Below are 24,913 nucleotides of genomic sequence, written 5' to 3'. Positions count from 1 at the left end.
AAGGATGCTCGAGAGCAGGAAGAGAACAGAAAACTCAGTTTTGATCATCTGTCAACATGACTTTGCTGGCAAAGGTCCATATAGTCAAAGCTACGGTTTTTTTCAGTAGTCATGTATGGATGTGAGAGTTGGACCATATAGAAGACTGAGCACTGAAGAATTGATGCTTTTGAACTGTGATGTTGGAGAAGACTCTTGAGAGTCCCTTGGACTGCAAGGAGATCCAACTGGTTGATCCTAAAGGAAATCAGTCCTGAGTATTTATTGGAAGGACGGATGCTGAAGCTGAAGCTCCAATACTTTGGCCACCTGATGCGAACAGCCTACTCATTAGAAAAGACTCTGATGCTGGGAAAGATTAAAGGCAGGAGAAGGGGACAACAGAGGACGAGATGGTTGGATGGCATCACCGACTTGATGGACATGAGTATAAACAAGCTCTGGGAGATGGTGAAAGACAGGGAAGCCTGGCATGGTGCAGTCCATGGGGTCACAAAGAGTTGGACATGACTGAGCAGCTGAACAACAGTTGACGTGAAAATGAGACAGATCAAGAGACTTCAGAAGTATGATCAGTGTTTAGTGAGACAGACGAGTTGTACACCAATTCTAATTTGTATAAAAACCTGGGTTGGAATTTCCAGAGGATGGAAATGGTAAAGAGAAGCATTTGATGGCCATTACATTTAATTGATATTTGAAGACAATTTTAGAAGTCACGCATAGGAGAGCCTTAAAGAGAAGAATGAATAAAGCTGGAGAGGACCCTGAAATGACCCAGATCTAAGGTGAACGGTGAGACTAGGAAGGAGTCTGAGAAAGACAAAGGGACAAGGAAAAGTCAAGAGATTGAAAGCCACAGCTGGAGACAACTTCAAACAGGTCTGCTACATCCAAACAGGCGAGCAAAGTCAAGGAGCTGGGGGACCGAGAAAAGTCCATGCAGATGTGGCAGTATTAGGTGGCCCCAGGTTCCAAGAAAGAACTGGTGCATTGTGAGATTGAGGGGATACTCCAAGGTTGCCAAATTGTGGTGAGCTGAGTACAAATGTGAGATAGAGACGTGGCAGCAATATGGCGGGGCCGACATGCATTGGTGGAGAGGTGGCGTCAGTCAAGGTGATACCATAGGACATAAAACTTAATAAGGGAGAATGAATCAGCGATCCCACATGAGAGGATGGTTGTTCCATAGGTTTCTATCCTGTCACTGCTATTTGAGACTCCCAGGAATCCAAAAGCAGCATACCATTCATGCTTCACTGGGTTGTGTGCTTTGAAAAAAGTTTCAGCATGCTATTTCCTTTAGTGTTATAAAGCATTATAGAAAGCACTTTTTACAAAATCTCAGAATGGTCCACTTTAATTTGGAATTCTATGTGAGCTAAGAGCCAAGTTACTGGCTCTTTCTAGCTTTAAAATTTTTTATTGTTAAAGCACCTTGGTTAGAAAATTTTAAATATTTATGTCTGAAACAGTTTTCCCAAAATAATGAACTGTGCAGTTCTTGACATTAAAAAAAGAAAAGAAAGAAAAAGATAGATGTTACCATAGGAGGAGGCAGGCTCAAGAGAAGCATTTGGGCTTTGCATTTTAAATGGGAGGGTATGGAAGGCATAGAGGAGGGGGCCCTGGAGAGGATGAGTCAGAAGGTCCAACAGAGAGGAATCAACTTTGGAACTCGGGAGAAGCTGTGGCTGTTCTGCCAAAAGTCATGGTTTATGAGCCATTAAAAAAAAACCATTCTTTCATCTTTTTATTAAGGGCTACAAAAATTAGCAGAGAAGCTAGACCCCACCTGACCCCATTCCGGTAGGTCTGCACAGATCCTGTTGCAGATGTGGAGCTCAGATGCAAGGTGGGTACATTCTGGAGTTGTCCCCTTAACCCTGCCATTGAACACTAAGGATCAGAAGCCCCACAGGTTCCTACTGCTGGGCAAAGCATGAACTATTTCAAGAAAAATGTGAGAAAGAAATGCCCCGTAGACCGGAAGTTGAGCAATTTCCAAACTCAAGCACGGGGAAAGTGCGTATATAAGTTGCTGCAAGTATGCCTAAAGCAGGATGATGTAGAGGATACTCAGGTGTTGAGAGTGCCCAGAAGAAACCAGGAAGTCAACATTTTAAGGTAGTTGTATCAAGCAATGGGAAATGAAGCCTAGATGGAGTCTGAGCACAGTCAGAATTTAAGACAAAATACAGCCATTGTTGCCTTTCTCATTGCTTTATCGTATTTAGAGCCTTCTCACAGAAATCCTACAGCATTGCAAATTACTTTTATTCATATTTGCAGAATCTCCTTGAAATGAGTTTTAAAACTACAAGATATTAAAGACGGAGCCCTATGCCTTTTAAAAGCAAAACTATGTCAAGGCCACACCAATTACACAGAGTTAACACACCTGCCAGAGGTTTATGGAGAAAAATTCACTTCAAGCACAAGCTAAACATCTGTTGCTCATAAACTTGTGCTAATGCTAAGGGGAAGGAAAATCTCAAAGGCAGAAGCAAGTGAGCCATTCTTCTAGTTAAGAGGAAAATTCCTGTACATGTGTGTGAAACAAAAAGACGATAATAGTTCTAAGACCAAAAATACTGCACATAGAAGTATGTATATATATGTATGTATATACATGTAAGCATATATATGCATATGCATATAATTTTTCATCAATGAAATAAGGAGTCACTGTGGATTGGGTGCACTTGTGGAGGCTTTTTGCAGTAGATAAGTTGTTCTCTGTCTTGCAGTCAGTACAGAATTTGGATTGGCGGGAAGGAAAGCAAAGCATGAGGATCTGGAAGCACCTGCAGGTGAGAGGGACAGAGGATGTGAGAGATGAAATAGGAAGAAAGTAGAACCAGTTCATACAGAGACTTCCGGAACAGAGATCTTAAGTTTGATTTGGTGAGTGTGTCAAAGATACCGTAAGATCCTTATCTGTGGTTCGCTCAGTTTCTATTCATTAATTTGGACGTTGATTTATTAACTCGACAAATATGAATAAAGCACTTGGTATATATCCGGCTCTCTGTTAGGGCTGGAGCTGTGGTTCTCATCCAGGCTGGCTTTCTCCCCCAGGAGGCACTGAGCAGTCTCTGGAGATGGTTTTTGTCATCACACTGAGGATGATGTGCTACTTGCATTTAGTGGGTGGAGACCAGGGATGATGCTAAACATCCTACAGTGCACAGGACAGCCCCCACACCAAGACATTTTCTGGCCCGAAATGTCAATATCGCTGCTGTTGGGAAACACTGGGCTGGAGAGTTCAGATATCCCAGGGAAAGTCCTTGCCCTTTCAGGATCACAGGGAGAGCTGACACTGAAATATTCATGATAATCCTGCTGTCCTAAGCGCCACAATGAAGTGGGTGCTGGGTGCTATGGAAGAGCAGAATAAGATGTAACTGACTGTGCTTGGGCTTGAAATCATTTCTGGGAGAAAGTCACATTGGAGATCAGTCTTAAAAGATGAGTTGAAACTTACCAGGAAGTTTGGAAGATAGGAAGTGTGGGTGGAAGGAGAGTGTTCAAACATGTGGCACATTTAGGACCAGTGGCTGGTGTGGCGTAACTGGAATCAACGGTGTGTAGTTGGAGGTGATGGTAAGTGGTGGGGCTGGGCAGTGAGGTTGGGACTGCGTCCGGGAGGGTGCTGCCGGCCCTGTGCCTCTCTTCCCCATTGTCCACCAAGGTCACCTAAGGTAACCCAGAGGGGGCTGGGTTCCAAAGTTCTCTTCACGGCACTCTTGTCTATAGATTTTATTTCCTCATGTGGGCTCCGTTAAGTGTGTGTCCTCTGAGTTTTGAGTAAAAGTAATAGAGAAATAAAACCCTTGCTAATGATTTGCCCCAAAGAGGGAATCTGTCAGATAATCATTCAGAATTTAAAAGCTCATCTCAATATTCCTTCAGATGAAGAAAATGGTAGGATAAAAATATAGCAGAGCTTATTAGTAACATCTTACCCATTTTTTCCCTAAATGGTTAGAACATACTGCCTTTCCCCGCTCTTTACATCAACGTTCCTGTTATCAAAGCTGTCTATATTTCAGCTCTAAATCCTGGGAGGATTTTTCCCGTGAATTTACCATGACTGAGGAAACTTGCTCCAGGGTAGAACCTTGCTGCAAATTATCCGACTGAGACCAGGCTGCTTAATAGAGAGACTAAAAACGAATCACAGCCTTTCTGTAGCTTCAAATGTGGAGTTGCCTTTCTCCTTCACCCTCAATTTCATGATTATTCATAATAGAAAGAGACCAGCTTTATACAATGATTGCATGGAACAAATGTCCTTTTTGTTCAAAACCGGAGGCTGCCGCTGATACAGGCCAGGAGGGGGTATGTGGGAGAGAGTTAGGGGTACTACCTAGTTCTAGTTAGGGGAGCCACCATTTCTAAGATTCTCCAAAGGCCATTCCTGCCCATACTGCCTGATGCTTATAGGGGGGCATGTATGACACCTCTAGGGTCAGGCAGTGTCTTCTGAATGACCCTCAGGTTATCTGTTCAAGCCCAAATCTCTACTAGCGTATAACCATGACTTTCCTGGGTTTAGATATTATGTAAGTTCTGCCAAGAGTAAGTGTATACAAATAACCCATTATACGGGAAAAGGAAACTTAAAGCAGCATTACAAATGTTTCTCAGTGACCCCCTTCTTCTGCCCTCTGCATCTTTGCAGGGGAAAGTGTAAGGTACACCCTACACTCCAGTCTGTGAGCTGTGAGCCCCACCCCCATTTCAGTCATTGATTCGGGAAAGCTTTTTCCTTTTTGTATCACCTCAATATTTGAAAGGTGTTTATCCTTTGGAGCAACCACCAAGCTTCCCGTCTCCCCGCTGGTATTTAACCTCAGTTTATACACAGTATCACCTAAGACTCTTCAGAGGGTCCCTTAGCACCCGGAGGTGTCAGCAGCGGTCCAGTGTCTGATGCGAGACTGTACTAACGGCTTTAGGGGAATCAACTCGTTTCATCCTCACAACGTGCCTGTGAGTAGGTACTCGTTTTGGCCTAATTGATAGATGAGAACCTGAGGCCCAGAAAGGGGAAGTGACTTCTCAAGTTCACAGAGCTAGAAAGACAGAGCCAGGAGTCAAAGTGTGATGTTGTGATTCATAATGAAAGTATATATTTGGTCTTTGTCACCGTTTCTGGCACAGAGCCCCCAGAGCCCCCAATTTCTTCAGTGATGAGAGCAATAAAGATGTCTTTGGTTATGTTAATGAGATAGCGTTGGAACCTCACCTTGCCAGGGGCCCCAACCTTGAGATTAGAGGGTCAGAACTTTCAGTCCCATCCCCCAGCCTCTGGGGAGGGGCGAGAGACTGCAGCTGGTATCAATTACCAATAGCCAATGAACTGATCGATTATGCTGATACAATGCCAAAAGGAGAGCTGCTGGTGGTGAACGTGGAGATAAGAGAGATTCACAGTGCCTAGAGAGGGCATAGAAGCTTGGCACCCCTTCCCACACACCTGGCCCTATGCACCTCTTCCATCGTCTTGTTCCTGAGCTATGTGTTCTTTTTCTATAATATACCGGTGGTCTGGTAAGTGAAATATTTCTCAGAGTTGTATGAGCTGCTCTAGCAGCTTTGCTCCCCAAACCTGAGGAGGGGGTTATGGGTACCTCTGGTTTGTAGCCAGTTAAAAGCATAGGAAACAACCCGGGCTTTCAACTTGCATCTCAAGTTGGGGAGAGCAGTCTTGTGGGGCTGAAGCCTTACCTTGTGTGATCTGATGCTGTCTCGGGGTAGATAGTGTGAGAACTGGGTTGGATTCTTGGACACTCTGCTGGTATCTGAGAATTTCTTGATATGGCCTGGGAAGCTTTCCTCCATCCCCAACAACCACACTGGAATTTGTGCACAGATGCAGGCCAGGGGAGTTCTGAAGCCCCACCCAACACTGCTGCAAAGGCACACAGGGCCTCAGATGCTCTCTCCCAGAATATCTGAAGGGACTTAATGGGCAAATAAATGGTTTTGTGTCTCTGTTTTTGTTTTTTAATGAGCATGACTAACAGTCCAAATTCTCTCCTCCCCCTTAAGTTTGAGGGTATAGCTGTTGATTGCAAGAAACCTCACTATTAATGGTTCTTATGCTTTGAAGCAGGCTTGTTCCACCCCATGAAGCAATTTTTTTTTCTTTTGAACTTATTTTGTATTGGGGTATAGCCAATTAGCAATGTTGTAATACTTTGAGGTGAATAGCAAGGGACTCAGCCATACATATACATGTATCCATTCTCCCCCAAACCCCCACTCCCATCTAGACTGCTACATAACAGAAACAATTTTTTTTTTTTTTAACAATCCTGTGTTTTCTAGGAAAAAAAAACTCTTAGAAAGTATACAGGTAGAATCAAATGGGATTAGGAGTCTGGGATTTCCAGCACTGTGTTTTTTGACCGACTGAAAGGATTGTTGAAAACAACTGAAGTACTTAAATCTTGGCTAGCTTTTTCCCTTTCAAAATATCAGTGTTAATACCCATTTCTTTGCCAGCCCTCCTCTACTGGCTTCATGTTACCACCACTAATCCCAAGGAAAGAACAAGAGCCTGGGCGTGTTAGGCCTTCCAGTTGGGGGGCAGAATGTGTGCACTGCATCCTCTTTCTGTAACCAGCACAGTGGACCCCCGGAGGGTCACCCCTATTCCAAATCCACACCCACTAGGAAAAAAGCCAGCATACTAGAGCCAACTCCACAAAGCATTCCTGAGAAATGGATACGTCCCTCAAGACTGAGGAAAAATGGGAAAAGACTCTCATCACATACACAGTGTAGCAAAAACGTCTACAAATCCTCATGCAATCATTACACCATGAACAGCAACAAAGAGAGGAAGCAAGAAAATGAGCCTCATAAATTTAGGGAAGGAAACTGTGGAAGAAAGAACAAAGAAATGAAAAATATTTTTCTTTAAACTCAGGTGAACCAAATATATTTGTTTGTCTAAGTTAGCAAAGGAGAGTCAGCTGGGGGGGCAGGTGATAGCGACATAAGCTTATGAAATGGAAGCACTGGTTCCTTCTGTTTGCGCGCGTGCTAAGTCACTTCAGTCATGTCTGACTCTGAGTCTCTTATGTCTCCTGCATTGGCAGGCAGGTCCTTTACCGCTAGCACCACCTGGGAAGCCCTCTCTTCTCTTTAGGTCTCCTTATTACTTATGAACCATGAGGGACAAGTGCAATGTCGGGAGAGTAAAGATGGTAGAATTCGTTCCTTATCATATGTCTCTGACCATCGACAGCCATCCCTCAGTATCCACAGGAATTGGTTCCAGGACCCTCCACAGATTCCAAAATCTGCACATACTCATGTTTGTTATGGTGACTCAGATGGTAAAGAATCTGCTTGCAATGCAGGAGACCCGGGTTCGATCCCTGGGTTGGGAAGATCCCCTGGAGAAGGGAATGGCTATCCATTCCAGTATTCTTGCCTGGAGAATTCCATGGACAGAGAAGCCTGGCGGGCTACAGTCCATGGGGTCGCAAAGAGTCGGACACAACTGAGCCACCTTCACTTTTAAGCACACCTTCCTGTGTGCTTTAAATCCTCTCCAGATACTTATAATACCTAATATGATGTAAATATCATGTAAATAGTTGTCAGCATTACAACAAATTTCAATTTTACTTTTTGGAGTTTTCTGGAATTTTGTTTTTTCAAAATTTTTAAACTTTTTATTTTATATTGGGAGTATAGCCAATTAACAATGTGATAGTTTCAGGTGGACAGCAAAGGGACTCAGCCATACAAATACATATATACATTTTTTTCCCCCAAACTCCCTTCCCATCCAGGCTGCCACATAGCAAATATTTTTGATTCACAGTTGGTTGAATCTTACGAATATGGAACCCACAGATATGGATAACTGACTGTGTATGCAGTTTGTCAAGAGAAGATACAAGCCACACCTTTTATTGCAGGCCATTTAGAGGCTTGGTGTAAGAAATCATTAGGTTATCAGTAGATCTCAGCTTTTCAGCTCCCTGGTTGCTCAGCTACCCTTTAAAAGAAGAAACTGTGAATCTGTCAGGGCCTCAGTGTACTGCCCTTAAACTCGAATATCAGTGGCTTAGGCATGAAGGAAAGATCATGTTTGAATGTAAATGTCTAACTTGTTATCCTGAACCATCTGAATCATAAGATAATGCCACCTGTTTTTTAAGGAAAACCAAAGACTGCTTGTGCTTCCCTGGTAGCTCAGTGGTAAAGAATCTGCTTGCCAATGCAGGAGACATGGGTTCGATCCCTGGGTGGGGAAGATTTCCTGGAGAAGAAAATGGCAACCCACTCCAGTATTCTTGCCTGGGAAATCCCATCAGAGGAGCCTGGTGGTCTACAGTCCATGGAGTCGCAAAGAATCAGACACAACTTAGTGACTAAACAAAGACTGCTTATCTCGATGTTACTGGGTGTCAGCCACCCGGCAGGCACCAGCCCAGGTATCTCCTGCACCTGGTCAGTGCATCTAGCTGATGTATCACTGTCTGACACATTGCTATCTGTAAACACATTAGCTCAGGGTTCTCTCCCCTGCCAGCAGAGCTCAACCTATACTCCCTGAAAGTCAAAATGCTTCGTCACTTGGCCTCTACATACTTTTCCAGACTGCATTCCTGTCCCACCTGTTATCCCACCGGTGCTGAGACTGGACTAAACTATTCAGCTCTTCTGAATGTGGTTTGCATCCCCTGTCTTCTCACTCTTGGACCTTTGCTGAAATGTTTCATGATGTCTGAAAGCTTTTTCTTCTTGCCTCTTGGCGTTGTGGCTGTATTCACTTGACCTAAACTTTCTTCCGGGTCCAGCTTAGATCTCCTCACTTGCACAAAATCTTCCACAAATCTCCCCTCCTCTGTCAAAGTGAATTTCTTCTTCCATTGTAATTGAGAGCACTGTGCCCCAACACATAGCATCAGGGGGTTTTGGTTGCTTTCCAGTATAAATGCCTGGATTACAATAGTTCCTCCTTTGTACTTATCATTATCTAGCATGTTTGCTTATTTATTTCTTCACTGTCTGCACCACCAGAAAGTACTGGGACTTTATTGGCTTTTTTATTGGCTTTTTTAAATGCTGTATCCCCATTGCCTGAACAGTGCCTAACAGATAGTAGGTGCTCAATAAATATTTATTAAGTTAATAAGTGAATGAATCATAGGAGCCTAGAGGTCTCAGATTGCCTCCATCTTTCCATCACCTCAGAGTGGCTGGCAAAGTGCTTTGCACATGTTTCTCAAATCCAACTGCATTCAAGAGCCAGCCACCTGGATCTGGCTATGTTTATCTCCTCTGCTTTGAAGAGAGGATGTGGATTTAACTGCAATTATACAGCTGTGGTGCCGTGAGGCAGGCAAACACGATGGAGGATGAGCCTTTTATAGGAAAATTCTAGGTTAATGGGCAACCCTAATTGCAAAATCTAATTAGGAAGAGGAAATCAGTTAAATTAAGAATCCTTCATGTAAGAGAACCAAATAAGCTGTTAGGCAAAATTTTTCATTCCTCATTCACTTCAATCAGCTTCCTCAGAGAAGATGGCAAGACAGCAGGACTTCTGCAAGAGGATTTTATTGGCCCAAAAACTATACTCTCATGACTACAGAAACCTACTACAGAAGAAAAGAAACCCTGGCCTTTGGTCACCAGATACATCTTTGGCATGTGCTCAGGAGGAAGCTGCCATGTCGCCTCTCCTAAGATCGAAAGGATTATCACTGTGAAAGCCCAGGCTCTCATGCTTGAGTCTCTGCCAGCATGCTTCCAATTTGAAGAACTAATCCTCCTAATTGGTCACAATCACACCCATCCCCACTGAAGCAAGCAACACAGAAGCCCCATGCAATTCACCTCTATTGCTGAAACAGTTACTTGTCTTCTTCAGTCATTGGTCTGAAAAGACAGCTTTTTTTCCCCCTTAATATTTGCAAGTATAAAGTTATATCCTCATCTTCTGCAGCACCTTAAGAATCACAGAGTCTATTCCTTTTTTTCCTGAGAAATCCAATGGAAATACATTAAAATAAAGAGACGTGATAAGATGAATATAAGAATTACCAACATCAATTCCAACAGAATTATTTTATGTAAATATATGTAGTCAGAAGCAGAGTGGTAAGCTTAATATCAGCTCCATCAAGACTCTAGCTAAGCTTTATCACTAATGGTGTGAATTAGGGCAAGCAATAACTCTGCTTTTGTCATATGTAAAGCAGGGATAAAAATAATACCTGTTCACAGTTGTTCTGCAAAGATTAAATGAGATGACGCTCATATAGCACTTAGCACTGCATCTGGAATATAGTAACCAGTCCATTAGAGCTGAATGAATAAATTAATAAACTTCCAGGTAGCCTTCAAACCACTGATCCAGACCTGCTGTGTTTCTGAAACAAGACTTATTCTCATGCCCCAAACAAGTAGATCCCGAAGCTTCTCTTTACAGCTGTGCTACTTGTAACTTAAGGGGCACCATTCAAAGTTCATACCCCAAGGATTTGTATATTGACTGTTACAAGTTTACTGCATATTACAGTGCTTTTCTAATAGTTGGGAAAGTATTGTGAGGAAGAGACTTTTTCTACTTTGCACAAAGGCACTATATGGACAAGGGCTGGCCCTGGATAGTAGAGACAAGCAGTGGCGCCAGCTCCCTGGATGAAAGCAAGTCAGGTTAGATGACTGGTTTTAGCCACATTTGGGCTCATTCACAGGACTCTAAACACTGTAGGTATTGTTGAGTAGAGCTGAAAAGCTGCTCTTGCTGGGCAGTCATTTGGTTTGTAAATGTTAGCTACTGTGTTTGCTGTCCTTATTATAATCATCGTTTCATCTTACTGTGTGGTTTATTATGTTCAAATTCGTCACAGAGGCCATGCTTCTCTCCTAAAATAGTCTACCAGCATCATCTACCTGCCATATTGAAGATCAAAAGGCAAACCCAAGTCAGCATCATGTTGTCCTGAAACCAGCCATTCCTCCCTGGAATTAGACCCTCTGCAGATCCACTTCCCTCTTTGAACTGAAAACAGGTCCTGAGTCTGGACAGAGTACTTGAACTACCCCGAGCTGGCTAACTGGTTGATGACAAAATTAAACGAGGGTTGTGAGTTCTGGGAAGCAAAGTTAACCATCAGGACAACCACAGGGCAGCAACCAGAGATGGCCTTCTGAGTGGCTGCCTGAGGAAGGTGTCCTGGGAATCAGAAATAGTCACAAGAACAGGACAGGCTATCACTCCAGAACCAGGAGTCTCTCCCTTCTTTAAGCCCCCATAACACGCTATTTGTCCCTCCTTATATTAGACTTGTACATTGCCTGGTCATCTTCTTGGAAGCGTGTTCATGAAGGACAAAGGTGGGAAGAACCATGACTCCTCCCTCTCCTTGCTGCTGTCACGTTAGCAAGTCCATGCTGGTTGTTCAACCCACTTTTGTAATACACTTTTCTATACCCTTGATTGTCATGGTGCTGGTTACGCAACTCGATGCATTTGTGAAAACCCATTGAACTGTACATCCCAAAGACTGAATGTTACTGTGTGTAAATAAGGAGAGGTGATGACAGACACCATTGTTGCCTACCCAATAACCTTTCTCCCACACCCTGCTTCCTTACTAATTTAGTTGTTCAGTCGCTCAGTCATGTCTGACTCTTTGAGGCCCCGTGGACTGCAGCACGCCAGGCTTGCCTTACTAATAAACCCTGATTTTGTTCAGGTATCTATCGGATTTAGGGGAGGCTGGACCCTCCCAGCCTCTCTTGGAGATAAATTTTGATTAATCTAAAACAACTGGTAATCTAATTCCTCTTGTCATTGGTTGGTTTAAGAATAACCTTTGAGAATGAAAACACTGTGTCAAAGAGATATTTGCATCTCCAAGTTCGCTGCAGCATTATTTATGATGGCCTAGACATGGGAGCAGCCTAAGTGTCCAGCAACAGATGAATGGATGAAGAAGATGAGTTCATCCATAAAAAAGAAGACTATCCTACTATTTGTGACAACATGGATGGACCTTGAGAGCAATATGCTAAGTGAAATAAACCAGATAGAGAAAGGAAAATACTGTGGCATTTGACATAATTCTTGCCAATCTAATATGTGAAGTTCTGTAAGCTTCTGCTTGAGTTCTGCCTTTTCTTTAAAAAGGGGTTTAGGGTGCTCCTGTACACTCTTCTTTTGTGACTTTCGGTTGTGTGAGGATGTGATGCCTGGAGCTGCTACTGCAATCTTGTGAAGATGAGGAGAAGTAGCACACAGGCAAATGATGGCGAATCAGACAAATGGAAAGAATCTAGGTCGACCTGACAGCACTGAGCAGCTGAGTTCACTGCTCCGGAAGACCCAGCCCACCCCTACCACCCCCTGACTTAACCACTATGGAAATTAATACATTTTTTTTTCTTATTGTTAAAGCTGCTTTATTTGGTTTTCCTATTACCTACAGCCAAAAACATCATGATTAATACACTGGTGCCATGCTGCTAGAAGTGGGTCAGGAGTTCTCCTGTGGGTTGTATCCAACAATAAATACACGTCAGATGTCTGTTACCCCATTGCCAAGATACCTTGTTTGTTTTGTTGCAGAATTGTCTCTTGATTACAAGTTGGCTTTTGGTACCTAAGGAGCAACTTGTAACCTAATTCAACCAATGACAAATGCTAGAAACTAAGCCAATAGCGCCTTTAAAGCTGTTGAAATTTGTCTTCATTTCTATGATGATCTTTTTCTTCTTCTTTTTCTAGGCTCTTTCCTGCTGGATAGAGCATTTTCAGCCCTTCACATGCACAGCTTCTGACTGAGTCTGCTCTTACTGAGGCTTTCTGAGGACTTTTTGTTGTCTTCTGTCTAAAGCTTCATCTTTCTTTAGCATTTATTTTTTATCTAAAAATTCTATATTCTCCCTTTCCCTCTTTTCTCAACTTTACATAAAATCAAGGTGATCCATTGAAAGTAATGTTTAAGAATAATGTGTAGAAAGCAATCTTTAAATCCTTGATGTCTTTTTTAAAACCACTTTATTCATCACCTTATTGTTTTTGTTTTTCATATTCTTCTCTTGATTGAAAATGTTTATCATCCAGGAAGCCTTTTTATTCTTATTGAACTCTTTCAGATTCGACACCTTTGTCCTTTATTAACTCAGTTTTGATGATTGCCTTATTAATCCAACAGAAAGGGCTCCTCCCCTATCCTTCCAGCTCTACAATTGCAAGATAAAAAATTATCTGCTGCTGGCATCTTTCAGGTAGTGTGCCAAGCAAGCAATACATCAGGCAGCCAACATTTGTCATCAGAACTCAGAACTATTTCATATATCTCTCCATAAAATGCCTGGTGTAATAATTTGTTGAGTAGATGCTCAATAACTTAAATTTTTTTAATAAAACAAAGTTGAATGTTTATAGTCACTACTAGATGACAAACGACAGGCATGAATTTTGGCTGATTTGGGACACATAGTAAAAGGACCTCAACACTGGCAGCATCTTGGGACCCCAATATAATTCAAGCAATTCAGGACCATCATGGTCTGAATATTTATGGTGTGAATTATCTAGTTCTAGTTACTTCACCTTCTGCTTGCTGACACCTCTAGCACGTTTTATTCTAATATTTAAAATATCATCCGGACTTCCCTGGTGTTCCACTGGTTAAGACTTCGTGCTTCCACTACAGGGGTCACAAGTTTGATCCCTGGTTGGAAAACGAAGATCCCACATGCCGTGTGGTACAGCCAAAAAGTAATAAAAATTATTTTTTAAAAAATTATTATAAAATATCTAGAATGTATAAATTAATTAGTTAGATGCCAGGAGTTTGACCCTGATAGTAAAGATTTGGGAAAGTTGGAATTGCAATACCTAGGATCCTAGCCTTCATGTGGAAGGAGGCAGGATGAAATTTGTATGAAGATTCTCAAAATGTCGACTCGGTTTATTGTATTTTGTTATTGCGGTATGATATCATATAGCCTTTTCATCTCATGGTTTTTATTCCTTCTTACCTCTGATGGCAGCTGGATTTCATTTCATTCATTCGACAATTATTTTTGTGCATCACCTGGGGGACGAACCACAGTTCTGGGTGCTGAGTATATAACAATGAAGAGAATAGACAGAACCCCAGCACCACTGGAGCTTACACTCTAGTTTTGGAGTCAGTAGAATGTAACACAACCATAAACTCATGAACCCAGTTCTTTTCAGATAAATGAGTCTGAGTAAGGAATGGAGTGATGGCCTCTCTAAAGAGGTGCCATTTGAACTAAGGTCTGATTTTAAGAGATTTCTTGTTCTTTGGACACTCTTTTGATAATCTCTTCTTTTGTCTCTATTTGAAGTATCTTGCAGCAAGGAATAGACAGACTGAAGTCTAGTGATGTGATATTCTCTGGTCCCATGACAGCAAAATAAGGAGTCTGAATCATCCATAGCCTCTTTGCAGCTCTGAAATAATAACACTTTGTTCCCACAGAACACACATAAGAAATCCATCTCATTACTTTTCCAGTATCAGAAATCTAAGTGGCCAATACTCTTTTAATGACTTTATCTTTGGGATCACTTTGCTTTGTAAACTGTGTAATGACAAGTTGGTAAAACCCTAGCATTTTCATGACATAGAAAACAGGATTCAGACATGTTGGCAAGATACCCAATACCGGGGACATGTCTTCCTTTGGGGTTTGGATTGTCAACTAACTAAACCAGAGACGTGTCTAAAGGGGTTCTGATCTTGTCTACTTCTGCTTGCTCTATTCTTCCGAGGGATAAAAAGTTCAGAAAACTCAGGAGAAAAATAAGTGAAGAAATAAATATTCAAATTTCTTAAGGCGGCTGTTTCTGACCAGGAAAAACCACCATTAAATGTTTGTCCGTGCAGGGGTCAGCGGGGGCGGGGGAGGAGGGAACAGTGTTGCTATTTACAGACCTCTCGTGCTCATTTTACCTCGGGGAACTTTATGGACAGCAGATGCCAATACTCAACAACAGTCAGGACTGCCTGGTTAAAAGTCAGGTCTCATTATCTCATGGTTAACAATTCACATTTTGAATCAGACGACCTAGACTCAAATGTAATCCTGTCTTCAGGCTTGAAAGGAAGTAAAACAGGAAGTAAAACGCTATTTTAATCTAACACGTTAAGTGAAAGCAGGAAAATCCTCACCAGAGAGTGGAAGAGGTTCATGGTTCTATTGTACTTCCTGACTGTAAATGTGTGAAAGAAACCTTCAGGAGAAGATGTTCCCCAAAGCAGCCTCTGTAAATGTTAAAGCACTGCACTTTGGAAACCGAGAGAAAGAGAGAAAGAGCTTTGTACGGTGAGCCGTTTCTCTGTTCCTTTCTCCTGAGCTAACCCTCCTGTGTAACAGCTTCTTCAGAGTGCTTTGTTGGCCTTTGGAAAACAACCAGGATAATGACTGCCTGTAATTATATAAATGTTTAAATAACAATGGGTTTTTAATTTAATTTAATGAAGGCAAAACTGAGCATATTCTAACACAATGCCTCTCCTTGTAAGTGGCTACCTTGTCCTTTGGGCAACCTTAGGATAGAACCTGGTAGCACAATTAGAAACATAGTAGGTGCTTTAAAAATATATATGTTTTTTTAATGAATAAATGAATGAATGCTTAATAAATGTGCTTGGTCTGATTCCAAAACACTCTTATCTTCCCTTTAGAAATTTGGCCTTTTAGTCATCACTTTTTAAAGTGTTTATTTCAAAAGCATATGAATATTGAAGAGTAATTAACAACTGAAAGTAACATACAATATGCCTTCTTTAATGCTGCTGCACCCTCCCACATAAATTCACATGATATGACTCTCCAGAGATTGTTGTTGTTCAGTTGCTCAGTTGTGTCCAACTGTTTGGGACCCCTTGGACTGCACCAAACCAGGCTTCCCTGTCCTTCACTGTCTCCCAGAGTTTGCTCAAACTCATGTCCATTTGAGTCAGTGATGCCATCCAACCTCATCCTCTATCACCCCCTTCTTCCCTTGCCCTCAATCTTTCTCAGCATCAGGGTCTTTTCCAATGAGTCAGCTGTTTGCATCAGGTGGCCAAGGTATTGGAGCGTCAGCTTCAGCATCAGTCCTTCCAATGCATATTCAGGGTTGATTTCCTTTGGAACTGACTGGTTTGATCTCCTTGCTGTCCAAGGGACTCTCAAGAGTCTTCTTCAGCACCACAATTTGAAAGCATCACTTCTTCAGTGCTCAGCCTTCTTTATGGTCCAACTCTCACATCTGTACATGACTACTAGAAAAACCATACCTTCAACTAATACAGACCTTTGTCGGCAAAGTGATGTCTCTGCTTTTTAATATACTGTATAGATTTGTCATAGCTTTTCTTCCAAGGAGCAAGCTTGCTCGCCTAGGCAGCACATATACTAAAATTGTAACGATACAGAGAAGACTTTAGGAGTATCAGTTCTGTAAGAAAGAGGAGCAGTCCCTGACATTTGAGAAGTGGCCTGCCACAGCTGGACATCAGAGCTACCAGGAGTTTGCCTGGTACTGATGGCTAGATGGGTGTCCCCCCGTTGGATATAAAAATCACAAAGAGTACTAGCATCAGATAGGGTCACTTTGCAACCATGATAGCCAAAGCAAACCAAAACAAAACACCATTTGAGAATCTTGTCTAAGCACAGACAAAAACACGATTCCTGTGTAAACCACAGAAAACAAAACAAAAACCAAAACTCATGGACGTCTTTCTATACTGGCTAACACGAGTAACTGCTGCTTCTCTACCAATTATGGCTTTAGCCTTGGTTCATTTCTCCTGCCCTAGAGATAAAGTTTAATAAGATATTCAATAATAGATTTGCTACTGTTTCCTGACAGGATCCAATGCAGAGCAAAGCTCCATATTCTTGAATGTTCTTCAGTGATGCCTAACCAAAGCCCAACTCCTACAAAAAGTCACTTTCAAGACAGTCTTCCTGAATCCCACTGTGGTGGCCCCTGGCATACAGTCTCCATTGTTACAAGGGGCTTAAAATCCTAACTCATTCATCTGCAGGTGTGTGCTTGGTGGTCTCTGGCTGGAAGGTATTGATTACATTTTGTGATTTCAGTTGCTGATATTTTCCCCATTTGCCATTTTACTTTACCAAAGTCATCATTTTCACTATGCGAGTTTGTATTTTAAGAAGTAAAAAATAATTTTTAATTGCTCTGGATTCTGAATCATAGCAGCAGGAGGAGAATTTCCCCACCCCTAATGTCAGCAAATTTGGAAAACTCAGCAGTGGCCACAGGACTGGAAAAGGTCAGTTTTCATTCCAATCCCAAAGAAAGGCAATGCCAAAGAATGCTCAAACTACTGCATAATTGCACTCATCTCACACACTAGTAAAGTAATGTTCAAAATTCTCCAAGCCAGGCTTCAGATGGCTGTGAACTTCCAGATGTTCAAGCTGGTTTTAGAAAAGGCAGAGGAACCAGAGATCAAATTGCCAACATCCGCTGGATCATCAAAAAAGCAAGGGAGTTCCAGAAAAACATCTATTTCTGCTTTATTGACTATAACAAAGCCTTTGACTGTGTGGATCACAATAAACTGTGGAAAATTCTGAAAGAGATGGGAATACCAGACCACCTGACCTGCCTCTTGAGAAACCTGTATGCAGGTCAGGAAACAACAGTTAGAACTGGACATGGAACAACAGACTGGTTCCAAATAGAAAAAGGAGTATGTCAAGGCTGTATATTGTCACCCTGCTTATTTAACTTATATGCAGAGTACATCATGAGGAATGCTGGGCTGGAGGAAGCACAAGCTGGAATCAAGATTGCCAGGAGAAATATCAATAACCTCAGAGATGCAGATGACACCACCCTTATGGCAGAAAGTGAAGAAGAACTAAAGAGCCTCTTGATGAAAGTGAAAGAGGAGAGTGAAAAAGTTGGCTTAGAGCTCAACATTGAGAAAACTAAGATCATGGCATCTGGTCCCAACACTTCATGGCAAATAGATGGGGAAACAGTGGAAACAGTGGCTGACTTTATTTTTTTGGGCTCCAAAATCACTGCAGATGGTGACTGCAGCCATGAAATCAAAAGACACTTACTCCTTGGAAGGAAAGTTATGACCAACTTAGACAGCATATTAAAAAGCAGAGACATTACTTTGTCAACAAAGGTCCGTCTAGTCAAGGCTATGGTTTTTCCAGTAGTCATGTGTGGATGTGAGAGTTGGACTATAAAGAAAGCTGAGCACAGAAGAATTGATGCTTTTGAACTGTGGTGTTGGAGAAGACTCTTGAGAATCCCTTGGACTGCAAGGATATCCAACCAGTCCATCCTAAAGGAAACTAGTCTTGGGTGTTCGTTGGAAGGACTGATGTTGAAGCTGAAACTCCAATACTTTGGCCACCTGATGCGAAGAGCTGACTCATTTGAAAAGACCCTGATGTTGGGAAAGATTGGAGGCAGGAGGAGAAGTGGACGACAGAGGATGAGATGGTTAGATGGCATCACCGACTCAATGGAAATGAAGTGAAGTGAAGTGAAGTGAAGTCGCTCAGTCGTGTCCGACTCTCAGCGACCCCAAGGACTGTAGCCTATCAGACTCCTCCATCCATGGGATTTTCCAGGCAAGAGTACTGGAGTGGGTTGCCATTTCCTTCTCCAAATGGAAATGAGTTTGGGTAAACTCCGGGAACTGGTGATGGACAGGGAGGCCTGGGGTGCTGCGGTTCATGGGGTCACAAAGAGTTGGACACAACTGAGCGACTGAACTGAACTGAAGCTATAAAGGAATTTATTCATTTTTGCTTCTAGTACCTGTATGGTTTCACTTTTTACATTTAGATCTTTGATTCAGTTGGAATATATCCAGATATGTGGTGTGAAAAAGACATTAACTTTTTCTAAATAGTCATTCAATTATCCCAGTACCACCAACAAAAATCCAACTTTTCTCTGATTTGAGTGGCCACCCTCATTACATCCTACATTTGTGTATGTAATGAGGTCTATTTCTATATTTTCTATTCCACTGGTCTATCTGTCCATTCTTGTGCAATATCACATTGCTTTAAGACAGAAGCTTCATAATATGTTATTTCTGGAAAGGCTAGCCCCATGCTCTGCATTATGAGGTTTGCCTACTATTCTTGTTTTTCTATTTTTCCCCTTCTAGATGAATTTATAATCAAGTTGTCTTGTTCTAGGGGAAAGCCCTAATGTTAACTTATTGGGATTACATTAAATTGATAAACTAACTTAGTGAAAACTAGCATGTTTATGCTGTTGAGTCTTCCCACCCAAGACCATAGTGCCTTTCTACTTTTTCAGGTCTTCTTTTATATTCTGAGCAGTGTTTTAGAGATGACCTCACATAAGTTCTAAGTGTAGGTTCATACCTAGTTCTTTTTGTCTTTTTACTGTCAAAAATAGTGTTCTCTCTTCCATTGTGTCTTATACTGGATTTTAGTTAGCATATGAGGTGGTTATTGGTTTTATATGTTAATTTTATAACCTGAAACTCTATTTTTATTGTTTAGTTTTTCACTGGATCTTTGGAATTTGCACATATGTAAAATCATATCACTTGCAGAGAGTTTTGCCTCTTCCTTTCCAATTTTTACCCTTCTAATTGCTTTTTCTTATCTGATTGTATAGGCTAGTACCTCCATCCCAGTGTAAAATAGTAGTAAAGATAATGCATCCTTGTCTTGTTAATCACGTTATTGAAAAGTTTTTAGTGTTACCACATTACTAAAATTTTGGCTTTTGATTGTAAAAAGGAAGTAGTCATCAATTTCTATTCTATTGAATACTTTTAACAGGAGTAAAATTTCACATAATCAGATGCCTTATCTACCTCTGTGGAGATGATTATATATAACCTTTCTTTTTAGGTCTCTTAAGATAAAGAATTATATTATTGAATTTTCTAATAATGAATCACCCCTACTTTCTCAGAATAAATCCCAGTTGCTTGTTATATATTTTTAATGAGCTGATATATTGTGTGTTTTAATATTTCATTTAAGATTTTTTCCTATGATATTCATAAGTGATATTGGTCTGGAGTTTTCTTTTTGATGCAATCTAGTATACTTATTAGTATAGTCTTTCCAAATCTGGAAGATACAAAAACAGCACTGGGAAACAATGTTAAAGATAAAACTTGATTCCTGTAACAATTAAAATTAAAAATGGAAAATGACACAAATTATTTCAGAGAAAAATCCATATCCGATATTTGACAAGGAAAGAGAATTTATATACCATTCATGTTTGTGACTAAAATAATCCAATGCTACTTAAAGTTTTTAACTCTCCCTGCATAGCAACTATAATTAGAACTGAGTTCTATACACACCTTTTTTTTTTTTAGCAGCTATGGCCAAGCACATCCCCAATTTCTAAAAATGCTTTTACCGTTTAGCTGAGTAAACAGCAAAAAGTGCTGGAAGGCAAATAATAATAAATGTTCAGGGCACAGATCAGCAGCTGCTCAGGGTAAGTTTCTTGCTGGGTAAAACAGTTTGGTTTTGAAGAGAGTTAAAGAAACAACCATCTGATGTTCAGAAGTTAAGATGAAAAAGTTAAAGAGCTGCCTCCCCCAAACCCATAACCCCAGTCTGCTGCTGCTGAGTCGCTTCAGTCGCGTCCGACTCTGTGCGACCCCATAGACGGCAGCCCACCAGGCTCCGCCGTCCCTGGGATTCTCCAGGCAAGAATACTGGAGTGGATTGCCATTTCCTTCTCCAGTGCATGAAAGGGAAAAGTGAAAGTGAAGTCGCTCAGTTGTGTCCGACTCTTAGCGACCCCATGGACTGTAGCCTACCAGGATCCTCCATCCATGGGATTTTCCAGGCAAGAGTACTGGAGTGGGGTGCCATTGCCTTCTCCGAACCCCAGTCTAAACATAAGTAAAGCATCAGTTGAATCCTAATCGTGGTACAGTCTACAAAATTCCTGACCAACACTCCTCAAAACGGTCAAAGTCATCAGAAACATGGAAAGAGGTACCTAAGGAGTACTGAAGACTAAATGTAACCTAGATGGGTTATTGGAACAGAAAAAAGACATTAGGTAAAAACTGAGAATACACATAAATTATGGGCTCTATTTAATAACAATATTATTGCTTCACTAATTGTGACAAATGTGCTATAAAGGCATAAGATGTTAATAATAGAAGAAAATGAGTGTGATGTACAAGGTAACTTTCTGTACCGTCATCACAATTTTTCTGTAAAGCTAAAACTATTCTAAAGTTAAAAGTGTATTTTTTTTAAGGTTAAAGGAGCTTAAAATATAATATAGGTGTGCCTTTTCTCTGGCTGCCAAAAAAATACAGAATTAAACCAACAGGTGCATGCAGAGGTGCTCATCACTAATCATCAGGGAAATGCAAATCAAAGCCACAATGAGATATTGCCTCACACTTCTTAGAACAGCCATCATTAGAAAGACAAGAGATAAATGTTGATGAGGATGTAGAGAAAAGGAATGCAAATTAGTTAAAGACAGAACTACCATATGATCCAGCAATTCCACTTCTGGTTATATATCCAAAGGAAATTAAAACAAAATCTCAAACGGTATCTGCACTTCCATATTCACTGCAGCAATATTCCATTGTGTTTAGTACATATATATATATATATATATACACACACACACACACACAATAGACTATTATTCAGCCACGACAAAGAAGGAAATCCTACCATTTGCAACAACATGGATGGACCTTGAGAGCAATGTGCTAAGTGAAATAAGCCAGACAGAGAAAGGCAAAATAAATGGCATTGCTTGTATATGGAATCTTGAAAAAAAAAAAAAACTAATCAAAGCAGATAACAGATTAGTGATTGCAGAGGCAGGAGACTGGGGTGAGAGAAATGGATGCAGGTGGTCACAAGGTACAAACTTCCAGTCATAAAGTAAATAAGTTCTAGGGATGTAAAGTACAGTTTGTTGACTACAATTAATAATACTGTTTTGTATTTTTGAAAGTTATTGAGAGGATACATCTTAAAAGTTCTCATCACAAGAAAAGAAAATTGGCCACCGTGTGAAGCAATGGATGTTAACTAGCCTTCCTGTGGTGACTACTTTGCAATATACACAGGTATCAAATCATTATGTGGTATGGCTTAAACAGATACAATTTTATACGTGCACTATATCTCAAAAAAAACTTGGAAAAATGTAGAATCATATTCTCCAATTCTCCATCAGATTTTTCAAACTACCTAAGAGTGTCAGCTCAATTTGCAGTTTGCTTTTTCACTCAGAAGTATATTTAGGCTTGTTATGGTGAAGATGAGTAGTGGGTGGAGTGAAATGGGGAAGTGGTTTGTTTGGAAGAAAATCAAAATGCAGAATCAGAGTCCCAGGAGGGACAGACTCGTTGCCTTCCTTTTACAAGAATTTGCTGATCAACAACCCTCTTTTCTTTCCTCTGATCCTTTTCTGCTGCTCCTTTCTTTTTTCATTCTGGGGACTTGTTGGGTCAAACCTGCAAAGTAAAACAGAAAACAGTCCCCCCTCCTCCAGGCCTCGCTAGCTCATGGTCATGAGAATGTGGGAGCCTGCCTTGAGGCCAGTCTGGTGGCTTAAGGTCACGACACACTTTTCGCGTTCCTGTTTATCACTTGCTCTTGTTTTCCACAGTCTGTCCTAGAAAACAGTCAGTCCTTAACCGTGATCTCTGAGTCAGTATTTTCCAAGACCCTTAGTTTTGATTGTCCTGCTATCCTGCCCAACATAGAGATACAGCTCTCTTGTTCTTTTGGAAGCAGCTGGAGTCACTTCACAGAAGACGTAACTGAATCTTCCTCAAAATGTCCATAAAGAGGAACCAGGCCCAATTCCTCAAATGCGTTTCAAAGATACACAAGCCACTTTAGCTCTAAGAGCCATTTAAGTATATGGTGCTTGTTCAGGAAACCTGGGACAAAATCCATTGCGAAGGAGTTCATTATTTTAACTAGGAAGCAAAACTATCCTGAGTTTTGTGACATATCAAAGCACACAGGGGAAAAGATACAAACATGAGGCAGGCCTAGACATCACCCACGACGGCTGTTGTCCAGACAGCTGCAGGGCCTGGGGCATAGCTGGCTGCCCAGGCCAGCTGTACATTTCAGTCCCCTGGGGATCTTAACCTTGACCCTAGAATGTCCTTACTGTAGTTTGGTCCCTTTTTCTTTGCATTCAGATTCCATTCAGTTCCTTTTTATCATATTTTCTGTGAGTAGAATTTTAAAAAGGACTGTTTGTGGTTTGAATCTGGAGCGAGATAGGGAATTTGTTTGAGTTAACACAAAAATGATGCTAGAAGGGGAACGTTCTCTTAGTCTTTGGGGATACCTACCCAATACTATCAGTCTTTTAGAGAGGATGGCTCTGGTGTTCAAAAGATCACATCATGATATAACGTGTTTTTGCCATTAACATTTTATTATGGAATATTTCAAATACATACAAAAATATGAATGTTTTGATTGTGCTGTTATCCTGCCCAACATAGAGATAAAGCTCTCTTGTTCTTTTGGAAGTTGTACCTATAAAGAACCCCCAACCTCAACAGTTAAGCCCTTAAGGCTAATCTCATTGAACATATACTTTCAATCACTCCCTGAATGCCTTCCTCCCTCTCCACCTGCCCCAGTATTCTGAAGCAAATCCAAGACTGTAATCTCCTCTAAAAAGAGTAGGGCTCTTTTTCAAAGCATAACCACTATTCTGCTATCACATCTCACACATGGACAGTAATTCCTTAATACGATCACATATCCAGTCAGTGCTCACTTTTGCCCATTGCCTGATAAGTATTTTTTTGAATTATTTAACTTATTTTAATCTGGATCAGAATAAGATCTATACTTTGCAATTGTTTGACATGTCTCCAGTCCCTTTGATGTACAAAATTCTCTGTTTGTACCTCTCTTGCATTGGGCACAACTTTTTTTTCCCTAAGAGAAACCTGATCATTTCTTCGCAGTTGGGACTAGCTGGAATTTTTCTGCAGTCTAGATTTTGCTGTCTACCTCCTGACATTGTTTAACGTTTTACTCCTTCCCCTTGCAGACTCCCCACCCCTACCCCCCCACCCACACATACCTGTTTTTTCAACTTGAATTCAGTGAAGTAAAGCTTTTGAGCCTAAACTCAAGGACAACAGATTGCACTGAATACGTTCTCCTTTTGAAAAAGGCAGGGCTTCCCTGGTAGCTCAGCTGGTAAAGAATCTGCCTGCAATACAGGAGACCCCAGTTCGATTCCTGGGTTGGGAAGATCCCCTGGAGAAGGGAAAGGCTACCCACTCCAGTATTTTGGCCTGGAGAATTCCATGGACTATACAGTCCATGGGGTCGCAAAGAGACACAACCGAGCCACTTTCAGTTTTGAAAAGGTGTTTCACTTTTTTCCCCATAGACCCCACCGGTCTACCAGGTCACCCCGTAATTTGTCTGGAGAGTTGAAAGGAGAGCAGTAAATCCCAGAACACAAGCAAATCTATTTATTTTCCAGTGTTTTAAATAGAAGCACCCAGGTCCCGAGTTTCAAGCAATCAGCATTTGTCTACACAAAGTGTACTCTTCTTTATGGCAGCATTCGGTTTTTTAAAATAACCCGTTTTAACTCACTCCACCCATCTCCTGCTTGCCATCCCATCCAGCCACAAGGGGAAAAAAAAAAGGAGAGAAGAAAAGTTGAATATTTGGTATGTTGCCACCTGAGTCCATTTTAGTTGCATCACACAAACTTAACACAAACAGCCTGTGGTATTGATCTTAAAACAGCACCACAGGCTCCTTCAAGACGTCATGCCTCTCTTTTCTTTTCCCTTCCTGTCCCATCTGCCCCTCAACCCCCAAATGGTTTCATGGA

This window comes from Giraffa tippelskirchi, chromosome 8, assembly GCF_054371585.1.
Source record: "Giraffa tippelskirchi isolate mGirTip1 chromosome 8, T2T-mGirTip1v1.2.pri, whole genome shotgun sequence".
Classification (NCBI taxonomy): Eukaryota; Metazoa; Chordata; class Mammalia; order Artiodactyla; family Giraffidae; genus Giraffa; species Giraffa tippelskirchi.
The sequence above is the reverse complement of the archived record's forward strand: the minus strand, read 5'-3'. Positions refer to the sequence as shown.